The 25,950-nt window shown below is 42.8% G+C and overlaps 1 protein-coding gene across 11 annotated transcripts in view; it reads left to right on the plus strand.

The window, feature by feature from the left end:
* The first annotated feature begins 7,634 nt into the window (after window positions 1–7,634).
* The window catches only part of myt1lb (myelin transcription factor 1-like, b), a 110,061-nt gene continuing 91,745 nt past the window's right edge, over window positions 7,635–25,950 (plus strand). For 5 of the 11 annotated variants that reach the window (XM_035994648.1, XM_031321308.2, XM_031321310.2 and 2 more), the window contains exon 1: window positions 8,279–8,744. The gene's annotated coding sequence lies outside the window, so the exon portion shown is untranslated. Of the gene's footprint in view, window positions 8,062–8,277; window positions 8,745–25,950 lie in introns of those variants that run through there. The other 6 variants (XM_035994643.1, XM_035994646.1, XM_035994649.1 and 3 more) reach the window with 3 other exon arrangements.

A 25,950-nucleotide genomic window follows, 5' to 3' on the forward strand; every position in this document is an offset into this window, starting at 1 on the left:
TTAAATTAAACATCTGAAGTTAACCCAAGAAATTAAAAAAGTTAACAATGACGCTCCTCTATGTCAATAACAAGTTTATTTTAAAATGTTTAGAACAAAGAAGGCTACTTGCTAGTGGCTACAAATAAAGACAGGTAATTTTATTTTTCCCTAAATATGTTGAGGCTGAACGGGCTGAACTTGCAGCTTGGGGCCCCCCCTAGTGGCTGCGGGGGTCCTATGCATCCGCATAGTCCGCCCATATGAAGTAACGGCTCTGGGTGTGTGAGTGTCTATGTGTGGTGATGTAGGTATAGGTCTGTGTTTATGAGAACAATGGTATTTTGAGTTTAAGACCTCAGAGTGAGTTTATTTATTTATTTTTTTACAAAGTAATTCATTTTAGTCCAACTTCTTCAAGGGCTACATATAATACTGTTATAAAGTCGTTATGGCAAATTCATTAGCAAACCATTGTCTATATGCACATCCAGCAACACTATCGTTGATTTGGAGTCGTGTTTGTGTCCAACTCTACTTTCTTTTTAGCTTTGTTTTGGTCTCCACCGACCCTTTAGCTGCTAAATGCTCCACTTTGTTCACAAGCTAGTCACTAACTTTATTCAGCAGGTAGTGCATACAATGGGTTTATCAGTCTTTTCTTACCGAAGTAAGAAGTGAGACCCTGCACTTATAAATTTCTGATTGAAATGGATTTTTAATGTTTTGTTGATTGGATTATATGTTAAATTATGTTTTCTGAAACATTCATTTCATGAGGAAAATCTGAAGATCACATGCAAATATGTGTGTTTTTCACATTTGAAATTGTGCTCCACATTTTAGTAGAATGTAAAATATGTTTCACATGATATGATAAATAAATAGATATGATAAATGTGCTTTTGTGGGGTGGTCTCTAGCTCATTAAGTAGAGTAGAGAATCCGACCTGCGGCCCGGGTTCGAATCCGACCTGCGGCCCGGGTTCGAATCCGACCTACGACCCACTTTCCTGTCTATCCACTATCACTATCTAATAAAGTGAAAAGCCCCCAAAAAATAATCTTCTCTTTTAGTTGTTTTTTAAATGTGCATTTGTAAGGGTAAATATAGTCTTGATCTAAAAAGTACTAGAATCAACCTATGAACTAGCCTCGGTGTTTTCAGTTGTCATTACCTCTCTGTTCTTTTCTCTTATCTGAAAACAGCTGCCTGCCGCTGGAAACAGGGCAGATGACAGTGGAGTTTGCCTTTTCTGTGGATTTGTCACTATGAACGACACTTTTCACATTAGACATAGTTTAGATTAGATGTTGGCTTGTATAGGGCTGAGGTAATGTTGTCATAGGTTTTGGGGCTAAGAACGGAATCTATTCGCTGAGGGTCCTCACAAGTACAGTAATACAAACCTGTGTTAGTGTGTATCCCCTGAAGCCACTGTTGTGTATATGTGTGTGCTGCTGTTGCTTTGTGTGTATGTGTGTGTGCAGGTAAAGTGGTTCCCTAAGGGTTTGTATGTGCTCTGGTCTTTCATGTCTGGCACATTTGTCATCCCATTCCAAAGACAGAAGTCTCTCCTTCTCTAACACGCGCGCACACACACACACACACACACACACACACACACACACACACACACACACAGAAAGACACCATACTGTACATAAGTAGGCTGAAGCTTGTTATTCCTCTGCTCTCTTACTCCCAATATGCCAGCATTGCAACCTTCCTTATACAGTACATCTCTCTCTGCTCCCTTAAGGTATCACTCTTTCTCTTCTTCTGCTTCTTCTTCTCCTTCTCCTTCCCCCTCACCCCACCCGCTCTTCTCCCTCGGTCCCACTGAACAACAAGCCTTCACCTTCTCCCACGCTATCGTCTCGAGTCCCAAAACACACTGATTCTCTTTTTTCTCCTCCTTTAGCTCCCTGGCTCTAGCTTGCTTCCACTCTGCAGCATCAACACCTCTAACCTCAATAACATCCCTCTCTCATGCTCCCTCCATCATTCCTGCAGCTATGGGTTTCCCTTCATATCTTTCACTCTGTCTCTATCTCACTTAGGATTCACTCACTCACTTCATTCTCATTCTTAACTAAGACAGGAAAGTAAAGTATATGTGTGCACAGTTCCCGTGTCTGCTTGAGTATATCCCTCAACATATTTTGTGCGAGTGAGAACATTTCTCCAAAAAAAATTGTACTGAAGTGCATATATGCATGTGTTGCATAAAAGGTTGTAGCCTGAGAAAGCCACATACACAATACTTGTGTAGAGGAACATGATTTAGAAATGATCTGCATATAGGCTAGTACAAGTGACTTAATTTCAGCTGAAGAGTTTAATTCAAGAATGCATTCACATTAAGTAGACTCCTCCGTAATGACATCCAAATTTGAGAAAATTACCTGAAGTTAAAAAATATGCAATGTTTTAATTTGAAAAATGATTTGCAACTTTACAAGCACAATTGTTAACCCATTAGTGAGTATGTTTACATGCACACCAATATTCCACTATTATTCTGAACATGACAATATTCTGAATTTGATACAAGTCATGTAAACAGCATATTCCGGTTGGATATTCTGAATAAGGCCTTTTTCCGATTAAGGGATATTCCGGTATTTCTTCAGATTTTAGAGGCATTCTTTGGACATGTATACAGCACAATTGGAACATGCGTATCAATCAGAGTTTTTACCGCAGTTTATGCCCAGTTTACGGCCTCTGGCCTGTTTACGGCTTACGGTCAGCTCTGTGCGTTCCTATGGTTGTTGTACACAAACCAACCAACCAACCGTTTGCAAGGCTATAGACCTGATAAGAAGGAGAAACACAGCTACGTTTAAACATTATCAAAGACTTGGATATCAACAGGTTTTTGGATATGCGCACACATCGCTACGCCGACCTTTTCAAGAAGCTGGTTGAAGGAATGAAAGAGGGACGCTGTGTTCGCACAGTCCAACAGTCTGCCACCGGTGGTAAACTTTAAAAAAATCTTATTTTGCACGGCTACATGTAAACTGGAATATTAGTGGAATATTCACTTTCATTAGCCATGTAAACAGCTTAGTCGCAATATCGTCTTTTTCGGAATAAGGGCAAAAAATTGAATATTATGTGCATGTAAACGTAGTCACTGATACCTTCAATTATTCTACTTTTCATAAGTTTGTTTTGAGATCATCTGCAGGTTTGTTGTGTTTACTGTCAGAGGCAGGTTCAATTTGACAACACAATCTCAAAGTCTGAGACTGCCCTCCCCTTTAATAGTGTGTTCAATTTACCTCGGAACTTGGAAGCTGGAGCTGGGAATGACGTCACATCAGTGACTCAGTGACTCGAGTCTGTTCGGTGTGTTCCGTGCCATCGTCCGTCGGAGGGGTCGTCGGCCTTCATTTTGGCCGACCTGACTTGCTGGGTCGGAGGGCGAGCAGTCAGACTCAATGACCAATCTGATTGGTGGAGTGCTAGCCCTTGACTAGCGAATCAGTGCACTTATGTTAGCGTGACGAACAGCCTCTCAAAATCTGACGAAAGTCTTTCAAACTGACCTTTGTCGATCTGAAATGAAGACAGATTCAGCAACTGTATGGCCTGTTTCTCGCTTAAAATGTTTTCAGAAACACGTTTCGGTGAACTATCTTCGTAAAATATGAGATCGTATTCTGAATGAGCCGCCATTATGCTCGGTTGTAAAATCCGGGAGCAGCCAGACCCACGTGACATGTTCGTCCAATCAGCTGCTGGTTTTCATTTTTTGGGCAACAATACAGATTTGCGCCGCCTGCTGTTATGGAGACGTATTACGTCTTGCGCACGCGCAGAACGTACGCTCAAGTCGGCGTCACTTCGGTGTGTTTCGAGGCACTTTTTTGACCAACTCTGGGAGACTGATCAGTCCGACTGCCTTTCCTCCTGACGGTTGGCTGTCGGGTTGGTGTGTCATGTCTATTTCCCTGTCAATGTCACATAACATATGTAAAAATTCAATAACAACTATTTATCCATGCTGAATGCACCATGGGAGCCTTACAATGCTATCCAAATGCGCAAATGAGAATCTATGCATTTGTTTTTTGTGTTTACTGTACTTATTGTACTGATCATTATTTAGGCTCATTTGTTTCATGTTTAGAATATGTAGCAGCAACGTAACACACGGAGGGATGTGGCAGCGTCTACATTATTGCGATTGCCGCTGCCGTTAAAAAGCCAAAGAAGAAGCAAGTGTGTCTCTGATTGGTCGACACACTCAGCCCACTAAATTCAGGAAGTCATGGCAGGTGCTAACCACGGATGGTGCTAATAGCAAATCGATACCTTTTTTATACTAAATAACCATTCAATTGTGGATTCATCGTTCTCGAATTATTGTGCATGAAGTTTCAGGCCGGATTGCAAAGCTTCTCTAAGGACTACAATTACAATTACACAGAAGCCCTTTTTGGAATGGCTCAGATGTTAGCCTTCATGCCAAAAAAACAGAATAACGCTAGCTTGTAGCAGTGCGAAGATATTGGATATTACCGTGATTTATGGATTTATCATTATCGATTTATTGTACAAAGACACTGTAGTTCCAAGCTGAATAGAGAAACTTCTAAAAGGCCTAAGATCCATGGAAGACCAGTTGAAGACCTTATTCTCTTCTAAAAAAAGTAAGTAAGTCTTTTACACTCTATTGATCTGGAGATTCTGAATATGACATGACGTGTAATGTTAATTTGCTGTCGTGTACGACATCGTCGAAACCAACCGTTCAGTGATTTAGGTGTTTGGGTGTTAATTGATGGCCCAATTTTCAGAATACTCAATTAAGTGCATTACAAACAACAACTGGCATATTCAGTCTTTTATTTTTTCTAAACAAGTGGAACACAACGATGCAGGACAAGCTAACGTTACCTGTTTTGGAAGCAACAAGAGCCATGCTGACAAACAAAAATTTGAAGAAAAGTCTCGGAAAGGAACTTGTTTTTGGTGGAACATTTGCACAACGCAAAAGAAAACGTCACATACAATATTAAATGAAGTTAACCGTTCACACAATACAGTAACGTGAGCTATTTAAATTAGCTAGATACATGGTTAAACATAATTTGTGTATCGCGGTGTGTACTTCGTCCATAGAAATCCCCACCAATCTGTCCCTAAACCCCAGTCCCAGTTAAATAGTAAATGCTGTAAACATTCACTGAATAAAAACAAGCAGGCCTTATTGCACGATCCAAAATTTCTTCAAAATGTGCCTTTTTTTTATCATGTAGCTTGCTAGCTCGAAGGTTAGTGATTTCCGTATTGAAGGAAATGTGAGAGGCAAGTAAAACTATTAATACCGTACAGTACAAGTTCTGCATTCAAATGTTTAGTGAAGAGTGAAAGAGAGCCATTATCAACACAATGTACTTAAATTTACTTTACTTCTGTTCTGAACAGGCATGTTTTCAGTGGACACTGAACACATTTAAAGGTCCAGTGTAACGTGTTTAGTTGTTCATTATCAAAATCTGTGTTGCCCATTCACAATCTTGTCCTTCTTCATGAATATTCACCACCACCATCACTTCCAAGTATTCCTTTTGGCTTGAAATTTTACATTTGCATTTCCATGAACTGGGGTAGACGCTCCATGTTCATGCGCCATCTTGAAAATACAGGACATACTGCTCCTTCTTTTCGCATTTTCACATGATAAACTCACTGGTGCTGCTAATGGGTATCGCAGCTTCCCGGCCCCGGCACGTTTGAAGAAGGAAACATAGAGGACCACACGTATTCAAAATCCAAATTTCAGGAACAGTAGTCTTCTTCTTAGCCCAGAAAAAGAAAAAGGATATTGAAAAGAGCAAGAGACCGGCTTTTTGAAGCGTGAAGGCTACCGTAGCTGTAATACGTACTTTGAAATGCGTGGTGCGAGAGAGTTGATTGCGATATATGATCTCAACGCTAGATGGGAGAAATTCCTAAACATTGGACCTTTAAAGTAAATTAAGAAGACAAATACATTAGGACACATAAAAGGAAAAAAAGGGGCGTAAACAATGGACTTAATTGCAACCATTTTAACCACAGACTGATTCACTTTGTAAGCAACTGAGGGAACCCATTGTCTAAAAAAGTCTATTCACGTCCAGTCAGTTTTAACAGTCCGACTCAGCACTGCTCTGCTGTAGAAGTGAGACCTCTGGTTCTATGCTGATACATGAGTGAGTATCATAATACAGTAACTGCTTAAACATCGATTTCCGGCTAGTATTCCTAATGTGTGATCATTCCTTGAATTGCTGGCATTTTCCTTATTCATGCACATTTCTCCCCCTTTGTTTGTTTGTTTAAGAATGTGGGGTGAATTAACTGTGCTTGATTGGCATTAACATAGCCAAATAAGAATTTGAAATTGCTAATATTGAACGCCCCGAGGGCATCTGTATCCCAACCCACCAGAGTACTTATCATGCCTTCCTCAACTGCCTGGAAGCATTGTTGGAGAGCGCCGTGCTTGTTGGTTCTGTAAAATACTGCTGTATGGCATTTGATTTGTTTACTGTTATAGGGAAGATCAAAACAATGTGCCTCATATACATGTATACTGGATTGGAAGAGCACAACACAGGCCAATGTCTTTGAATGTTATTCTGAATATTTATGTGTAAATGTGAATTTATTTCAGTATGCTATTGCTTTTCGCTGTCAGAGGAGCATATGAGAAGTCCCCACTATTCTGTTCTGCCTATAGGGTGGCTGCTGCATTTTTTTTTCAGCCGAGTCTCCCCCACTGGCGGAAAATGAATGAATTAGCACCTCTTGTCCGGTAAGAAATGAACCTAATTTATAATCTAATTATGATGATGTCTCAGGGATCAAATTAGCATTCTCTATGTTTGCATATCTGGGTAAATATGGAAATCATCTCGTTGTTATTCCCATTTTCATTCACACAAGAGTGTGCATGAATGTCACCCTCTTTATGGTTCGAGCAGGATTATATTATAAATACGGTCTCCTGTTTGGGAGCAGCACATTACCACTGCTCATCACTGAACACACATGGCTACAGCTAGCCTGTTTCAATACTCATTCATCTTCTGCGCTCTTAATTCTGGTGCTCAGCCAGCCTCGGAGCCTGGAGTGGGGAGGGGGAGTGGGAAGGGGGGGGGGGGGGGAACAAGTGTTAATTAACAGCAAGCCAGCGATCAGCCAGAGACTTCCTTTAAGTTTGCATCCTTTAACGCTCCCAGCTCTCTAAATAATCGCAGGCCGAATAATGTGCACTGAACCACGAAGGGAGCTCATTTTGCCTTTTTAAAGGCACACATTTGTGTCTCTCCCATTTGAAATAAATGCACAGCACATGTTCCACATGGCTCACGATCATTCCCATCCCTCCTCTATTCTCCTTCTCTTTCCCTCCCCTCCCTCCATCTCTACCCGGGGCCCGTGGGAAGAACTGACTCCAGGAGCAGACAGTCTGCAGCCCTGAATAAATGTATAAGAGGGAGAAGGGGAAGGGAGGGCACATCGAGAGAGAGAGAGAGAGAGAGAGAGAGAGAGGGAGAGAGAGGGAGAGAGAGAGAAAGGGAGAGAGAGAGAGAGAGAAAACATATTGAGTGTTGGAGGACATACATGCACAGTGTCCAGAGAGAGTGAGATACACAGAAAGAAACAGAGAGAGAGAGAGGAGGAAACCAGTTCAGTTCATAGGGCTGAGAAAGGAGAGAGAGCATTTTAGCTTCCTTCAGCTGTCTCTCCCTCGCCTCCCAGCACAAACACATGCTCATACACACTCCCACCCTCTCTCCCTGACACTCACATACACTTGCATGCAAACACACACACACACAGATACAGGAACACACACACACACACAGAGACAGACACGATTGCTTTAGGGTATACCAGTCGGCTTTGGCAGTCCTCTCCTTTGTTGTTTTGCTTTTGGTTAGTCTCAGCGGCAGTGCGGAGTGTGCCTGTATCGCTGGGGTGGGTGCATGTGTACGTACGTGTGTGTGTGTGTGTGTGTGTGTGTGGAGTCTGCGAAGCGGTGTGTGAAGGATGCCACTAGCAGTACCCAGGTAAGTCAGTTCCTTCCCTCTTTTCCTTTCCTTCCTCCTCTTCCTTTCTCTTTCTCTGTGCTTTTCTTTCTTTCCGTTCTCCTCTCTGATCTGCACTCTCTCCATCTCGCTTGGGATGCCCGCCTCTCTCCACCTACCGTGCACGCCCGCTATGTACATCTCTCCACTCTCTCCCTCTGTCTATTTCTCTGTGCTCTGTCTGTGTGCTTTCTCTCTCCCTCAGTGTCTTTCTCGGTCTGCGTTAGACCATCTCCTCCCGACTGTGCTCTCGCCATCCCTGCTTCCCTCGCCTGTTTCCTCCGCGCTCTCCGCTTTCTCTCTCTCTCTCTCGCTCTCTCTCTCCTTCTCGCTCTCTCTCTCCAGGCTGTGCCTCATTGGTGTGTCCTGATTCCCTTTTTCCATTAGGCTCCAGGCCCATTGGTCGCCTGCCTTCCAACCATTATCTCCACTCCTCCACCCCTCTGTCATCCTTTCTCCCTTTGCTCTCCCTCCTTCCCCTCAGTCCCAGTCATCTCTCAAGTCGTAAAAATGATTTGCATGCAGGAGGAGAGCGGAACTTTGCAGTGAGCACAGTAAGTGAATTGGAAGAAGAGTAAGGGAGAGAAGTAAAGGAAAGGCTGAAAAAGGAGAGGAAGCACGTTCTGGAGAGCAGGAGGAAAAGTTTAAAGAGAAGACTGCAGTTGGTAGGTAACTTGTACTTGTTTAGGGCGTCTTATGTTGTTGCTTTTGATGCATTGATTGAAGATATAAGGTAAATATCTGTGTGGAACGACCGAAAGAAACATTCCCTGCTTTAAACCGAAGTAGATCAACAAATTATAACTCTTAATTCTACGCAATTTTCTTGTAGTGTTTGTCGCTCTAGTGTTCAGATAGTTTTAGTAACGTGATCCTCTGGTACTGGTGCAGTGAGAAAAAGTAACAGCCGGCTGAGGTGGTTTGGATAGTTTATTGTTCCAGTTGTGTTGCTCTGGGATGGCTAAAAATACGTTTCATTTACATTGCATTTGACTCTGTAGAATTGCTTTACCTCTTTAAAATGAATAATGTTTCCCCTCGTGAATGCAGTTCCATTTCACAACAATGTATGTAGAAGTAGCGGTGTGATGTGAGCACCCATTTAAAAGTTTGTTCTGTAAGTTTTGTGCTCCTGCCGTACAAAATGTTGCACTGCAAGCTTCCGTTGTGTTGGAGAAGAGTCAGTTTGATATCACTATACTATGTTTGCTTCGTCATTATATACAGTTAGTGTATTGTTTTTTTTAATGATTGTAATTCATTTATTATCATATGCCTGGTGCGATGTTTTTCTATTTGCTGTTACTCTGAGGTCTAGGAGGTAGCGAGGGCTGTTTGGCATCCAGGGAAGGAAGGCATTGTGTATGCCAGAAAACAATTAGAAGTAGTGGAAATAGGGACAGAGAAGAGACGGAGGCAGTGGGAAGGAGAGAATGTGAAGTTGGAAGAGAGCTTGAGTTCCCAACTTCAAATACAGTAAACTCTTTGGTTGAGTTGCATGCATATAAACAATCACACACTTGCACTAGTCCCTTCAGTCTATATTCCATCTTACACACAGTATTTTTCCCGTTTGCGTGTAAGAAAAGACAATGCAGATGTTGTGTGTACGCCTGTGTGTCCTCCCCTGGGTGGCATATACTGTAAATACACAGCAGTAAGCAGATGCGCCGAAACATGTTTTATTCTGTCAAGACAAACAAAGCTGTGATACAAAGTGATCTACTTGTGTCTACTCTCCCTTGCCTAAAGTGTGTCAAAAGGAATGTTTCTCATGTCAACAAATGATGGAGACAATGTTTGGTGACATCTGGGGATGCTGTGAGGGATTGCAACAGCGCGTTCCCCATACCAACACGTTTTTTTTTTGTTTGTTTTTTTGTATGACAAGAAATCAACCTACAGGATGTAGGCATAGAAAAAGTCTTCTTATCACAATATCCATTTAAGTGTCTGGTCGCTGTGTCTGTGTCAGTTTTATAGATTCGGTTTGATCTCAGTCTTTTATTGTAAAACCATTATTATAAATAGATACAGAGAACACTGCAGCCATTCCATCCTCTCACAATGTCCATGGTTTTGGTTCATGTTTTTACTACAGTAAAGTGTCCTTCAGTGCCCTATATCTTTCAGGGGGTTGTGTCACTTTACTTTATCGGGACAAGGTGCTTGGCATGAGGTGAATTCATGTTCTTTGGGATGTTCCTTTAGCTGCAAGAGGAAGGAAATGTCTTGCTTGTTAGGGGGAGACTCGTGTTGGTGTGCCGAGTGTGTGCGACTGTGTGCGTGTTTGTGCCACCATGGTGCCTGATGTGCTTTGCTGAGCGAGCCGAGGACAGCGAGACAGCGGAATGTGATTAAATTATAGAGGGAAAGCACGCTACGCGGGTACTGCGACCAACATTGCGGGAACCTCCTCCTCCCTCCCTCCCTCCCTTCTACTCTCTCTCTCTCTCTCTCTCTCTCTCTCTCTCTCTCTCTCTCTCTCTGGTACGAAAGTAAAAGAACCCAGCACCTCATAATCACAATAGTCTAGTCAGGGCTGGAGGGGAGAGGAAATTGGGTGTTAATGGGATTGCTGAATATGGACCATAAGGTCATAAGAAATGTACTGATGCACTGTACTTAGGTACTGTAATATGTGACAGTCTCTGCCTCAATGCTCAGTATGTTCGCCTGTTTTATTGTTTATTGTTATAAATGATACATATTTATTGTCTCTACTGTACTGTAGCTCTAAATACAGTATTATAATATGACATCTTTCAAAAATATGGATGGATGGATGGATGGATGGATGGCGGTCTTTACTCCCGCCTCGCGTGGAAAATACTATATGTCCCCTATTCCTCAGCCGCCTAATGAATGAGCAGCAGAAAGCCTCCTGGGGATCCCCTGCATGCAATCTGCAGGGGTGGGTTCGGGGGTGGGGGGGGATGGGGAGGGGGGCAGCCATGGGCTAATATTAGCCTCCATGTTTACGGGCTGGATCACACAGCCACACGCTATGCTTAGCATGTCTGAGCCATACACTGCCATAACATGACTCTGCATTCATGCTGGGCTGTCTGTGGGATCTACTGTAGTGGTCACTTTTGCAAGTGCCCAAAAATATGTATTTACAAAACATTTAAATATATTTCAATACTATGCAATTATAATATATATATGTGTGTATACAGTATATATGTACTGTATGTATATATATTAGGGCTGCATAATGAATCATTTTTTTATCGTCATCGCGATATCACCCTGCTCAATAAACACATATATACTGTATATTTATATACATATTAGTAGTACTAATTTTAATTCTGAGGGACACCAGGTGCAGTAACGACAATTAACGTTGAGGTTAGCTTTTTACATAAAAAAACAACAACTGAATATTAATTTACACTACGTCAAACACAGTGCAGATCACTCCCTCTCCCTGCAGTGAAGGCTACAGGCTGGCCTTCTAACATAACCTGCCCTTGACGCCAGACTGTGGTGCACCTACAGAAGTGCTGGCCTGCAGTATATTTGCCCACGCCATAGAGGCTCTCTCTCCTAACTATGAATCATAGCACGACACAAATCGATTAGGCAGCAGCTGGGATTATTTTCAACATTTCCTCTCATATATTCATTTTATTCGAGTAGAGGTGTATTTTTTTTCTCTTCCTTACTTGAACAAAGGCCAGAAGGATATGCCTGTGGTCGCACTGTGAACGCGTGTCCTTATGAACCTGTGTGAAGATACCATAGGGAATCAATGTGTTCTTCCAATCAGCCTCAATGACGTGGTCAGGCTAGGGCGGAGAGGGGATTGATCTATTCGAGCAGACACAATGTCAATACTGACGTCTACTCAGTGTAAGATGTAGCTGCTCTTGTGTCCTTCACACATGCATCCTTGCTACGTTTGCTGCTACAGGCTATTCATTTTGGCACGTTCTTCACTCAGACCAAAATTTATGATTTTTATCAGCCATTGGAAAACTAAACTTTTGGCCAAATTACATTTTCAAAACAACTGTATTTAATGGCTCTGTCTTGACAGGGACCAGGTGAAACTAGACAAGATATAGATATCGCAGCTGCAAACACTCCTAGTACTTTAAACCTGGGGGATGGGGTTAAGATGTTGTTATGGACATGCCAATTTCAATCTCATATGTAAAGAGTTGTGCTTGGATAATTACTTGCAGTTGGTACCAGTGAAATTTAAAAACAATCTTACCGGCGAAAGTAGTAATATTACATGTGACAACCTAGATCATTCACCCCTTTTGTAAAATAGGTGCATAGAGAGGATTTTAGTGTGGGTTATCCCTCCAGAGATAGCACGGGGCCCCCCCACCATATACACACACCTCCGTGCCTTTCCTCGGGAAAAACATGATCTATCGCCTGGCGGGCAGGCCAATTAAAATCCAATCAGCCTGCTCGGAGTGCGTTGGTAATGGGAAAGCCACGGCAATGGAGGAAGTGGGGTTGATTAATGGACATTTTCACCTTGTGGCATAACAGCCTCCCACAGGCATCCATCACCCTAGGGGACAGCGTTCACCTACACCTCAGGCCCCACACCTATCAGACATATTGTATAAGTTGAAAATGTCTGAGCATATGATGATGAGCATTAAGTGCCAGACTAGGTTATAGAGGCATTGTATTAGCCTGCCTGACCTATAGCCCATTAGGATCATTTGTTGCCAGGACTTTTTTTTTCCCCTCCTGGGTCCCCACTCCTCATTGTGAGTCTCTTTTGGAGGCAAGTGTAGGTATTTGTCCCTCAAGTTCCTCAACCTCTGTGCACTTCGATACGTCCACGCCGAATTTCTTTCCACAAATTTGCCACCATCTGACTAGCGCGGCAAAGAAGAGTCAAATTAATAAATATATTTACGGACTTCTTCGGTTAATCTCTCCTCAATTTGGTCCATGTTGTTCAAGCGTGTTGAGGTGTTGTTCACGGAAAGAAGGAGCAGAAATGAATAGGGGGAAATACGGCGCTACCAAGCCGACCAATCACAACTGTTGCGGTCTGCGTTGTCCTAGTCTTGCACAGTCCACACAGCATTCCGGGATGGGAGAAAAACGTGCTCTGGTTTATTGGCGTGTCTTTAAACCAATCACAATCGTCATGGGCGCCGGAGCCCCGGTGCTGCTGCAAAATAGCCTCGGGAAGGAACTTGTTTTTGTGGAACATGTGTACGTTCAAAAGTTGTTTTAGTCGTGCAAGGAAACTCAGATTGGACAGATAGTCTAGCTAGCTGTCTGGATTTACCCTGCAGAGATCTGAGGAGCAGTTAACCATAGTCCTCAGAAATCCACCGGAGTTTAAAATTCCAACACAAAGACAGCGTAAGGTAACGGACATCTGGCCAAAAAGAAGGACATAGGGCGGAATTTCCGGCGGCGACGGAGCAATCCCGGAAGTGAAAGGTCGTGGATATAGACTAGCGTTGTACCGACGTAAAGTTACATTTCTAGGGAGGTGCACATCAGGCCACGGCGTAGGGTCCGTATCTACATGTACCTATGTGTGTACCTATGGCGTAGATTAAACACAGAACCATACATTGGGGCTTAAGGTGGCATCCTGACTAAATCTGGGCTTGGACATTAGACGCCATATCAGATAGAGCAGTGGTTCTCAAGCTTTTTTCAATAATGTACCCCCTTTGAATTGTGTTTTTAAGCCAAGTACCAGCGCAAAACATTTTTACATCTATATAAAGAGGAACAATAGTGTCGGCAGTGATAGATTTACTAAACAACAACCATGTAATTGAAAACATTTAAATGCTACATTTCAAATGTTCAGAATCCATCACTTCATTCATTATCATAGTCAGTGATGGGAATAACGGCGTTATAAATAACGGCGTTATAAATAACGGCGTTACTAACGGCGTTACTTTTTTACAGTAACAGGTAATCTAATTGATTACTCTTCCCATTTTAATAATGCCGTTACCGTTACTGCCAAAAAATGTGGCACGTTATTGTATTTGAAGCTGTTTTTTTTCATCAGACCAACTCTCTGAGTCTGACTTTTTTTACTGTTCTTCCTTGGTTAGTGGGCAGTGCGTGACACAAGCGCATAAATGCTGACGATTGGCTGAGGTTGAGTAAAATGTCATGTTAAGCCAATCAGAGGCAGAGTTGGGCGGGTGTTCGAAAGCACGCATAGTCGGACACACAAGAACAACACAAGCGAGTCAGTCAACCAGAGAGAGACAGGTATGGCGTTATGAAATCAAGGAGAGGGTTAACTTTTCCTGCTACAGATTTCCCTAAGTGGGAGACACTTAGTTTCTCTCACTATATGACTCTAGAGTCGCTACTCGCTCCAAAGCTGATCACCGTCACTCTCTCACTTCTCCCTCGCTCTATCACCTACTCCCCACACACACACACACACACACACACACACGCCGGGCTCGATGCACACACCAGCGCACAAGTATAAACATCAGGCCACTTACGTTATTTGCACTACAAAGAGTGTATATATTTGTTATTTATTTTTGGTATAGTGCTTAACAAGCATAATTTAATTTTGCCCAGTTGTGGCCTGTTGAGTCCTGCAGGAGGTAACGGACATCTGGCCAAAAAGAAGGACATAGGGCGGAATTTCCAGCGGCGACGGAGCAATCCCGGATTGCGTCCTGCCGCGTCCACCCAGGCTGCTGTGCCACACTACACCCCATAACGCCCTGCTGTACCCTACTATGACATGAACTACTACGACTACCATTGTGATCACTGTTTCACTATCTTTATTATGACTATTATTGCCACCATTCACCACTCCCCCAACTGGTGCCGTCAGACACCGCCTACCAAGAGTCTGGGTCTGTCCGAGGTTTCTTCCTAACAAAAAAGGGAGTTTTTCCTCGCCACTGTCGCAATAGCTACTGCTAATGCTTGCTCTTGAGGCAACCACTGTAATAGTTGGGGCTTCGTAAACTACAGAGTGTGGTCTAGACCTACTCTATCTGTAAAGTGTCTCGAGATAACTCTTGTTATGATTTGATACTATAAATAAAATTGAATTGAATTGAATTGAGGTGTTGTGTTATTTGTATCGATCCGCTATATAAACATAATATCTACATACATGGCATTTGATTGGAGGCTAGTCTCACTTTGTCCCACAGCAACATTAAAATAGTTTAGATTTGTGTACATTGTTTCTGTTAATAATGTATTGTATTAAGTGTCCATTTCATTATAATATTCAGATTTATCATAAATAATTAAACATGCAGATGTATTTTAAGTTCCATTAAAGAGGGGTGGAGGTGGGGTCACATTTGAGCATTTAAAAATGTAAAAATTTACTTGAAAGTTACGCAATAGTTACTTTCTGAAGTAACTAGTTACTTTCATAATTTGTAACTGAGTAACTAACTTAGTTACTTTTTGGAAGAAGTAACTAGTAACTGTAACTAATTACTTTTTAAAAGTAACTTGCCCAACACTGATCATAGTATAATTATTTTAGGAATTATACATGACACATTTTTAAATGAGCATTTTGCAAAAAGATCACGTACCCCCTGCAGTACTCCAAAGTACCCCCAGGGGTACGCGTACCCCTATTTGAGAAACACTGAGATAGAGGATATGTTGGTCAGCTACTCTGGAAACACACCTTCTGGAATGTTCCTAATATTATTAATAGCTATACACCTGCCCTGGTATTTACAGACTTTGGAGTTAATGTTAGCAGCCTCTTTATTTGTTTTGTCAGGTAAAAGCTGGACTTTCCCACAGGGTGCACACACATTTTTAACAGTAGGGTCAAGACACTCTCGCTAAGAAGGAGTGAAAAGGGGCAGCAAGCATTCAAGGGAAAATTATTAAACGGTGTGAGCGAAGATGGTTCCATTTCAGGAGCCGCTGTGACCTACTTCACACAGTCAGGCAGCTAGCTGTAAATAAGGATTTTCATAACCTGGTTTGGCCTTTTCCCATTAGAGGCACAACTGTGCCTTGAAGAATATTACAAAGAGCACAGGAGCAGCTGTTTCGAGCGCTGCTACCATATCATCAAAGCACTGACCTCCAGACTGCTTGCGTTGTTGTCATGCGATTACAGTTAGTTTTAGTATTACATTAAGACTGAACCAAAGATTGTGTACGCAGACCATGAAAGGGGAAGAGATTGTCTGGGAAGAGACAAGAGATTGAATTGCTGCTAGCCTCCAAAGGGAGGCTAGCAGCAATTCAATCTCTTGTGCCTGCTGCTAAACCTTTTGTTAGGGACCGTTTTCTACATCCAGTCCCCTGATACCCTGCCGACACACACCATCAGGGAGGAAGAACTATCAGAGAGTATGTTTCTAGCCAGTTTAGTAGGCTAAACCACACATCTGTCAAGCTGTGGCTGAAAGTTGACATGACGTGCGCAACCGTCGGATGTTTGCCCGATACGTTACTAGGCTGTGTCGCAATTGTAGGCAAGCGTTTAGATTTCCAAGCATGCAGTATTTAATAAAGTAAAACACGGCAAACATAAATATTGATTCATATAAAATATATTCTAGCAGTCGTACCAAATTGATGATTTAGACGTGTCTTTGACGTGGCTCATAAATAAAAGCCAAACGTAGAAAACATAGTTATGGCCTTGTTTGGATCAAGCAAAGCTTTATTCTGTTCTACCTGTTTCATTGTAAACAGAAATTCACTTCTTGTGTCAAATTTATTTTCACGTCTGCTTATTTTGCATACAAAATAAGCAAATTCAATCAACTGTAACATTCGCACCTGTTGGACATTTTCTCTCTCTCTGAACAATGACGAGATGACTCAGAAAACAAAATGTTACAATCACAACACCCGCCTCCTCCGTAATGACGCTAGCACTGTCACTACTGAAAGTCAAGAAAGTCCAGCTACTTTGTCTCTTTGACCACGTAAATCTCTCTGTCTCTGTTTCAGAGGACATATCAAGCTATACAGGAAATCTAGGAGGAAAGAAAGAAAAGAGAAAGAGAGGAAAGAAAAGAAAAAAAGAAGAGGACTGCGAGGCCAGTGTAGGGGAAAGTGGTGTGATATTGGAAAATGATTACCAAACAGGCATCCATTATTCAACAGGGCAATCAGGGAGGGCACAATCTCCTTATTTATGCTAGCTCTGTAAATCAGATTTGTCGGTTTTGATCACTCTAAAATCTCCCAGTCACACGCCGGCAATATTGGGGGAATATTACACTGTCTAATGGGTAATTGATGACAGCATGTGACACCGGCCGAGACGAATGGTCGGCCAACAGGAGCAAGGAGGGGGGAGGTTGGAGGTGTGGGGGAGAAGAGATGACTTTGTGTGAGTGTAGCGTTGCATTCAGCAGGCGTACTACAGGTCTCCTCATATACAGGCTTCTTCTTGGTTGCTCTTTGCCATAGAGGCACTGATGTGCAGTACAGAATGAATATAAATCCAGGACTGTATGCACTGCTGACTGAAGAGGGCATTGTGTTCAGAAAGTCTCCCATCTTATCTTCTCTACATTGGCTTCCTGTCAAGTTCGGGATTCATTTTTAAGCTTCTTGTTCTGACATATAGAGCCTTGCATGGTCAGCCACCTGTGTACATCTCTGGCCTGCTCCATCCTTATATTACCAGTAGGTAGGGCTGGGTACCGAAATACCGAACCGATACTTTTTAGACACTGACCGAATTGCCTCCAAAGTACCGAGTATCGAAAAATTTCATTTAACACCCAATTTCAATACCTAAGGCCAGAAACACACGGCACGCTGAAGGGCCGCGAAGCGCCAAGAAGCGGAGCTATATTTATTTCGGCGGCCATGTTATTCACCGGCTGCGATCAGGCGCAGATCGGCCGCACCGGCCCGCGCTGCAGCGATAGTTTCGCCGTCTCCTCCATTTCTTCCGCGAGCGAATGTGTCAAGTCACGCAGGTAATCACGTACCGGAAGGATACAGGATATACAGTGCCGCTGGATACTTTACAAAATAAACTAATTTCAAAAATAAAACACCCAGGTTTATGGTGATTTTGGCCATCTTGACTTCTCAGCTGTGTCTACAGCGAGACACGGGATTAGGCACACGGAGAGAGACCGACGGATGGACACACACACACACACACACACACACACACACTGGTAGAGAGAGAGAGAGAGAGAGCTGTGTGACCGGCATGGAGAACTGCGCGTCTGGTATGAACATCCAGGCGCGCGATCAGGCACGAATCTACGCTTCATGGCTATTTGCAGCGCTTCAGCGTGCGGTGTGTTCATGGCGTAAGGAGTAAATCTAATCCGCATCAGTGAGCCAATAAGCACGCAACATGCTTCTACCAAGATCTAATAATGTTTGTGATTGGCGGTTAACGTTACACGCTGCAGAGGCACGCAGGAAAATCTCTACGTTAGGCACAGAAACGGGGCCCACTTAGTAGAAGCTAAAAAAGAAAGAAAAAAGATTTGTGCCGTAATGTGTTATGTTGTGATTTTTTTTTTGTTTTATAAAATAGGTATCGGAAAAAGTATCGTTTAAGAACCGCTATCAAAGTCACGGTATTGCTATCGGTACCGGTACCGGTATTGAATATTTGTGAACGATACCAGTAGGTCATTTAGGTCATATGACCAGGGCATACTGGTTTCCCCTCGCGCTCGACTAAAAAACAAAAGGTGACCGTGCCTTTAAAATGGTGGCTCCGACCAACACTGTGTGACGCCCTTCCTATTGTCATACGTTCTGTAATCTCTGTTGACGCTTTTAAAAAGCAGCTGAAGACTCACCTATTCAGACTGGTCTTTGTCTCGTGCTTGTAATTTTCCTTGTGTTTAAGTTTTATTTGTATTGGTATTGTTATTTTATTCTTTTTTTTATTGCTTATTTTTGTTTACTGTTCTTTTTTACTGCTCTTATTTTTTAAATTGTTGTTCTGTAAAAGGTGTTGCACTAAACATTTAATTATAATACTTAGAGGTGCAACGATGAATCGATTAATCGATTAGTTGTCAACTATTAAATTAATCGCCAACTATTTTGATAATCGATTAATCGTTTGAGTCATTTTTGTATTAAAAAAAAAAAAGATTTCTCTGATTCTGATGTTAAATGTGAATATCTTCTAGTTTCTTCTCTCCTCTGTGACAGTAAACTGAATATTTTTGAGTTTTGGACAAAACAAGACATTTAAGGACGTCATCTTAGGCTTTGGGAAACACTGATCCACATTTTTCACCATGTTTTGACATTTTTATAGATCAAACAACTAATCGATTAATCGAGAAAATAATCGACAGATTAATCGACTATGAAAATAATCGTTAGTTGCAGCCCTAATAATACTATTGATTCAATAATAATAATTAGTTTCAATCAGGACTCAAAGCAGTTATTGATATAGACAGTGATCCTGTTTTTTTTTCCTAGTTTACAGTTTTGTGTGTACTGAGTAGTGCTAATTGAGGCATGTCGGAGAAGAAGTAGAGCTAATTCAAAATTCAAAATAAACGCGGCTGGTGTGTGGAGTTTACGCAAGCATGAATCTGTGTGTGTGCAATAAATGTGTGTACATGTGTGATGGGCTGAGGCCCATACTACAGTGTTGGGAGTCAGGCAGGCAGACATGATGTGCTCTGAGTCGCAGCGTCTCTGTGAGGGTGGCCTGACCTCTGCCTTCAGCTCCGCTTCACAGGACAGCAGCAAATAAGAGGTGTCATCGCATGACAGCAGCATAGCCCCTCTTTAGGACTGACGGCTCATCGAGTGCACACACACACACACACACACATATGCAGTACCAAATGTGCCAATGCGGGTAGGGATATGTGTACACACACACATGCAAATATGCAAATTGAGGCAACAGTTGGAACATAAACAGACATAGATGCATAAATATTGACACACACTTGGGTGCACAAGCTTCCACACACATTCCCAGGAAATCAGTGCAGATCAATACCTAACGTTTCGTGAACATGCACCTTTTGTTTGGGGAACAACGATTTGGACCACCTAGCGCTTATGGCTGGCATTGACTAGCTCCGAAAGATCAAACTCCGATGCAAAAAGGATCATGTCAGACAACAATCCGTGCACACCAATTTTGGGTTTGGTTCATTTTTAGGGGTGTCAGAAAAACCCTTTGATTTGGAGAGGCCATTTCAGTTGAGATAATATGTCATGTGCATTTGAGTCAAATCGATCACTTTTTTTTTGTTATTTGGAGGTAGTAGTGGGGCATTTTGTCAAAGAAGCTCAGTTATCGGTAAACCCATCACACGCAGACAAGCAAATGCAATCTTAGTAGAGAACATTTTGTTTGTTGCTACTTTTAGGCAATTACAAGAAGCAGAGTGAGATTTGAAGTCATTAAGGTATAACAGTATTCTGTTTGTGACAGAGGTGCATTTTAAAACCTGCTATTTACATGACCGAATATGGTATGTTGAAAACGATAACTAAAGCTTTTGATTGCACTTAATAACATTGTTGGAATAATAAAAGGTGGAGGCTCTGGGCTGTTATCAATCTCCACTTGGCCTAAGTAAGGTGGCAGAGACTTAAGTGTTTAAGCACTGTGATAAAGAGAAAAGCTAAAGTGTACAGTACCTCAAGTCTTGTGTGTTTGTTAACATGCTTTATGCTCACGCCTCCTGTGTAGGTGTGTAGGTGTGTTTATGTGCGTACGTAAGTCTAAGTGTGTGTGTGTGTGTGTGTGTGTGTGGCTAGAGATGCCGCTCCTCAAACTAGGGCATATTCACCTGCTACCTGGAGGCCTCCTCAGACACGGCCCCCTGAAACCGCTGACAAGGCACCTCTAGACCTTCCAACTTCCCCCCACATCACACTCCCCAAATTTCTCTCTCTCTCACACACACACACACACAAACAGTTCTAGTTGCTCTGTCTCTCCTCATATACCCTCTCCCTGTCTGTCCTTCCTCTGCTCTCTCTCTCTGTCATTTCCTTTATCTTAGCCTGTCTCTCTCTTTCCATCTCTGCAGACATACTCTCTCCAGCCCCCCTCCTTCGCCTGTCTGTCTCCCAAAAAATGTTGTTTGTCTCTCCTCTCTCCAGCCCCCCATCCTCCCTGACTACTGTTTTGCTCTGGTTCTAACTGCAGTGCATCTCTGTGTCATTGGTCTCTGTAACAGGATTTTCCCTCCTAGCAGATGATTAGTTCAAATATAACTGTGAGGGGGGGGGGTGCTAGTTTTGCCTTCACTTCTTGATCTCAGTTCAGCGGTTAACGAGGCGGATGGATCACATGTTTACTGTTAACAAGGAGGATGTCATCGTTTCTCATTCCCCCTTCACCAATTGCACCCCACAGTCCCATGCATAATAAATCAGACCCTCTGTGTCGGCATCGATCTCTGCATACAGACAAGAAAGTCATAGTGTGTGGTGTGATCCGCTACAAAAATGCAGGAGGAATTTGAAGCGAGGCACTCAGAGCTGGATTCTTACTTCCCTTCCACTGCCTCAATGTATTCAGGTCAGTGCCAGGTCTCTGTTAAAACGTTTGCTCTGCCTGTGGTAAGCGCCCGCGTCTTGTTCATTTTACTCAAATTGCTGTACCCCCTGTCCTAAATAAATGGCGCTACACATTTTCGTTCTTTAGTCTTAGCCCTCGCCGCCGCTCGCTTACCGAAAGAAGGCAGTGCGCTGCTCTTGTAAATGACCTAATTTTCCTGCTCGGCCCAGCGTTTTCCGATGTGAGCCGTTCCAAAATAGCTTGGCTACAGCAAAGCATGGCAAACTCATTTCCATCTTGCATAACAGGGACCAAACATTCCCTCCCCCTCCCCCTTTCCTAAGCTCATTGGCGAGATGGCACATACTCTCACAAGCTGAATGTCAGCTTCCCACCTCATTGTATGAGGAAAATGGTGATATTATGCATTTTACTAATTCATTTGCATCCCAGTTTGTGCATTTTGTCTGTTCAGTCTCACATTTATTGAACATTGATCATTTCTGAGTGTGACTTGGTTGAACTAATACACTGTAGGTGCTTAGTCCAGAATAAAAATTAAAGGAGTGGAAAAAGTCGCACTGCAAAGGTAGAAGGGCAAAATCAAAGGGATTCAAGGCAACATATTCAGACATAGCCTATGCTATGATCTATATTTCATACCATAACAACATCAAAATAACTATTCATATGCAATAAAAAAGCCCAGTACAGTACTGTACATTGCAAGCCCTGCATAATATCACAGTAAGCCCGCATTACAGAACAGTATAAGGACCGTACATGCAATTGGCCCACATCTACTCCCTGTCATTGAATTGGCTTTGGATGGAAATAATGAGGAGTAGGGGGGTGAGAGAGGAATCATTATTTTACCCATGGCTGCGGCGCTTCTTAACGCAGTCTGTAGGGCGCCTTCACAAAGCTAATGTGGGGAAATGGAAACAGATGGAAGGCATGATTATTTGATCTGCAAAGAGCTCTTGGTGGGCTTTGTAGTAACTGGACTAGACTGCTTAGAGGCAAGAGAGTGGGTTGTATACGTCTGTGGGTGTGTGTGTCTGTGTGTTCTGATGGAAGTGCGTTAATGTGCCTTGGTGTGGGTGGCTATCGTTTGTGTGTGGATGCCCGCATGCATGCGAAAGCGTGTTTGTCCATCTGTTCTCGTGCTTGAATGCATCGCACGTGCTTGCATACTCCTCTAATAACAATAAGATTATTTGTTTCACACTCCAAACATATGGCCCTCTAATTAGGATTGAGCAATGAGCAGTGATACAGGTAGAACACAGTTTTCGCAGTATATGTATGCAGTGTACAGGTCTCTTGGTTTATGACTGAAGGCGGTGCGTGTGTGCTGCTATGCTACTGACTACCGTGCCATGCTTCCTATTAATTTGGTAACTGTGCAGAGCTCTGTACCTGTAAGCAGCAGCAAGGCTGATTTTGTGCGTGACGGGCACTCCATTCTGAAATGTTCATTCACAGATACACATTTGCACAGATATACACTCACAGAGTGCAGGTCTCATCTGCTCCACTCCTACGCACACATGCTGTTTATGTACCGTAGATGTGTATCTATGCATGTCCAGACATCAGTGTCAGTGTCTTTACTGTCCCAAATATCCACCCAAAAAGAGCATTCCCACTGGGAAAAATACATAAACACACATCAAACATAAGAATATGGAGACATATGGCTCCATACTGTACAGCCCACACACAAAAGGGAGAATCACTCAGGCTCTTTATTATTCTATTGATCTTACTGCAATGCTGGAGCTGTCTCCATGCCTCTCTATACAGTATTCACAGCTACAGCAGCACTCCCATATACCAACACTGTTTGGCTTGGCTATACATACATACATAAAATTACTGAATGCATGCATTATAGACTGCATAGACAGTACAGTGACACGCATGCTCTCTGATAAAACATAAAGCCTCTCACTTTATTTCTAAGGGCGAGGTGTGTGTGTGTGTGTGTGTGTGTGTGTGTGTGTGTGTGTGTGTGTGTGTGTGTGTCACACCTGTCAACAGTACTCCATCTCCATAGGCTGGGTGCTGATGCCACCTGACAGCCTGGCTGCCATGGCAGGGTGTGTATTTGTGTGTTCCGTGACCGTTTGGATGAGTCATTGTTATGCCCCCACTGCTGTTTTCCCCAGAGGACCCTCTAGTGTCTGACTGGTGGTTTCAGTGTGCGTGTGTGTGTCTTTAGTGTTTTTCGTCTGGCTGTGTGTTCAGGCCCTATTAACAGCTGGCCTCTTACTCACACAGTAAACAAAACACGTTGGACCATCAACATTTTTCGTGACCTAGTCTCTAGTAGTGTCAGCACCATGCATCTGAAACACATTCAAATAAGCAATGTGCTCAAACACTCGCACTCTGTGTGCCTGTATCTGTAACAAAGCAGTCTGCTTTAATTCATGGGAAGGATTTACATTAAAGGACAACATCTTTCCCAAATTGGCTCATTGTAATGCAAATCATGTTGCTTTAAACTTAACGTTCCAGCCCACTTCACATAGCATGTAGCAAATGACTTCTTTCTGGATGTGACTCAGACTGCCACAGACCCAGCATTATGAAGCAGCTGTACCCTCCAGTTCCTCTCAGCAGCACATGCATTTGGCTGAAATATTCTGCCCAGCTCCCAGCGTTACCTTGCATGTATAATTACCGGATATGCTGCCTGCCGCTGATAACTCTCCCAAACAATGTTTGAAGGGGGAAGGCGGCGATGAATTCCCAATGAAGTGTGAAAAAGACTGATTAAAATTGCCATGGTCAAAAGCCAGCGCACCAGTGTGTTCTGCTCTCGCGGACCAGGGGAGATGGGGAGACAGGCTCTGCAGTTGAGATAGCTATACTGTGCTTGGGATGGAGTTTTGGTTTCTATTTTGGTCCACAGTGAAAATTATATTTTTATATAGTTTTGTATTTTTGGCTGAGCTTGTCATACAAATAATAAGACAAAAAAACAAACATTTGGTGCAATCCCTAAGCAGTTCCATTCAGTAAATGGTTGGTTGTACAGCATAAATTCTCATAGTCTGAGAGGTTCACGTGAGCCTGATTAATTATTTATAAGAATAACAGAAAGGTAACAAAGCAACGTCTGTTGTTTAAAATCAATCATTCATTGTTGTTTGAGGACAATCTTCCCACCAATTTTTTTCTTTCGTCCCTCTAATACAATCCCTTCACGATTCCCAAGTGTGTTTCTGAATATGTGTACAGGCTATCCGTTTGCCGCTGTATGTGTTGTTAATTGTTTATGATTACATGTATTATACAGTATGACGTTCTTTTGTGTGTGTTTTTGCACATACTGTAGTTGTGTGGGTTCTTGTTCTTGTGTGCTTGATGACACAAACTATACTGTATATGGAGCTAGGCGATATGGAGAAAATCAAATATCACAATATTTTTGACCAAATACGTCGATATTGCGGCGATATTGTAGGGTGGACTATTGGTGCTTTCACAAAATATTTACACAATGATTTTTGATAAATAATCAGCATTAATGTGGATATAATGACAAAGTGGGTAAAGGCAAATAATATAACGGCTAGAACAGTCTGGTAAACTGAGAAAATGACCTCACTTTACTGTAATGTAGCCTTTAAAACCAGGAAAAAACTGTTGTGTCATATTGCCCAGTCCTAACTGTATGTTGTCTGTGTGTGTGTGTGTGTGTGTGTGTGTCTGTGTCTGTGTCTGTGTCTGTGTGTGTGTGTGTGTGTGTGTGTGTGTGTGTGTGTGTGTGTGTGTGTGTGTGAGCCCAGGCGCCCAGGAACCTATTTGCAGAGGGAGGGATGGATGGATGGCGTCTCATTCGAGGCGTGTGGGCGTCAAGCTCAGGGCACCTAATTACAGCCCCGGCTCCCACAGCTTGCGTGCGTATCCCTCAGCCCCCATGTTTGGGTGCATCTTCCCTGGCAGAGTCAGACGATACGCTCCTCTTGTCTCCGAAGCTTTGGTCTCAGGAGGACTCCACCTTAGCACAAAGCACGGCTGTGTCTGATTAGCCAGCTTAAATGAGATCCCTAGCTAGCTGGCTATATTGTCATTCTCTTTGTTGACAGTTATGAGATGGGCTGCCAGACAGCCACCCGGCACATTTAGCGTGTTAGCTTGATCAGGAGATTTCTGCATCGTGTCATTGGCATTACAAATCTGTAGGGACCTCATTTGGGCTACTCTGGTTGAGAACCTAGTAAGCCAGCTAGCTAGCTATGTGCCTTTGAGCTAACGAGCCCTAAATAAAAAAAGAGAGGGCCTTTTTTTTTGTTCCATTCTTTTCTTGTACACTGATGTACAGTTCAATAATTGGTGGTTATTAGTGAGCTTGCTGGAAGAGGAGCTGGGTAGCTGGTTAACCC

This window comes from Sander lucioperca, chromosome 18 (assembly GCF_008315115.2).
Source record: "Sander lucioperca isolate FBNREF2018 chromosome 18, SLUC_FBN_1.2, whole genome shotgun sequence".
Classification (NCBI taxonomy): domain Eukaryota; kingdom Metazoa; phylum Chordata; class Actinopteri; order Perciformes; family Percidae; genus Sander; species Sander lucioperca.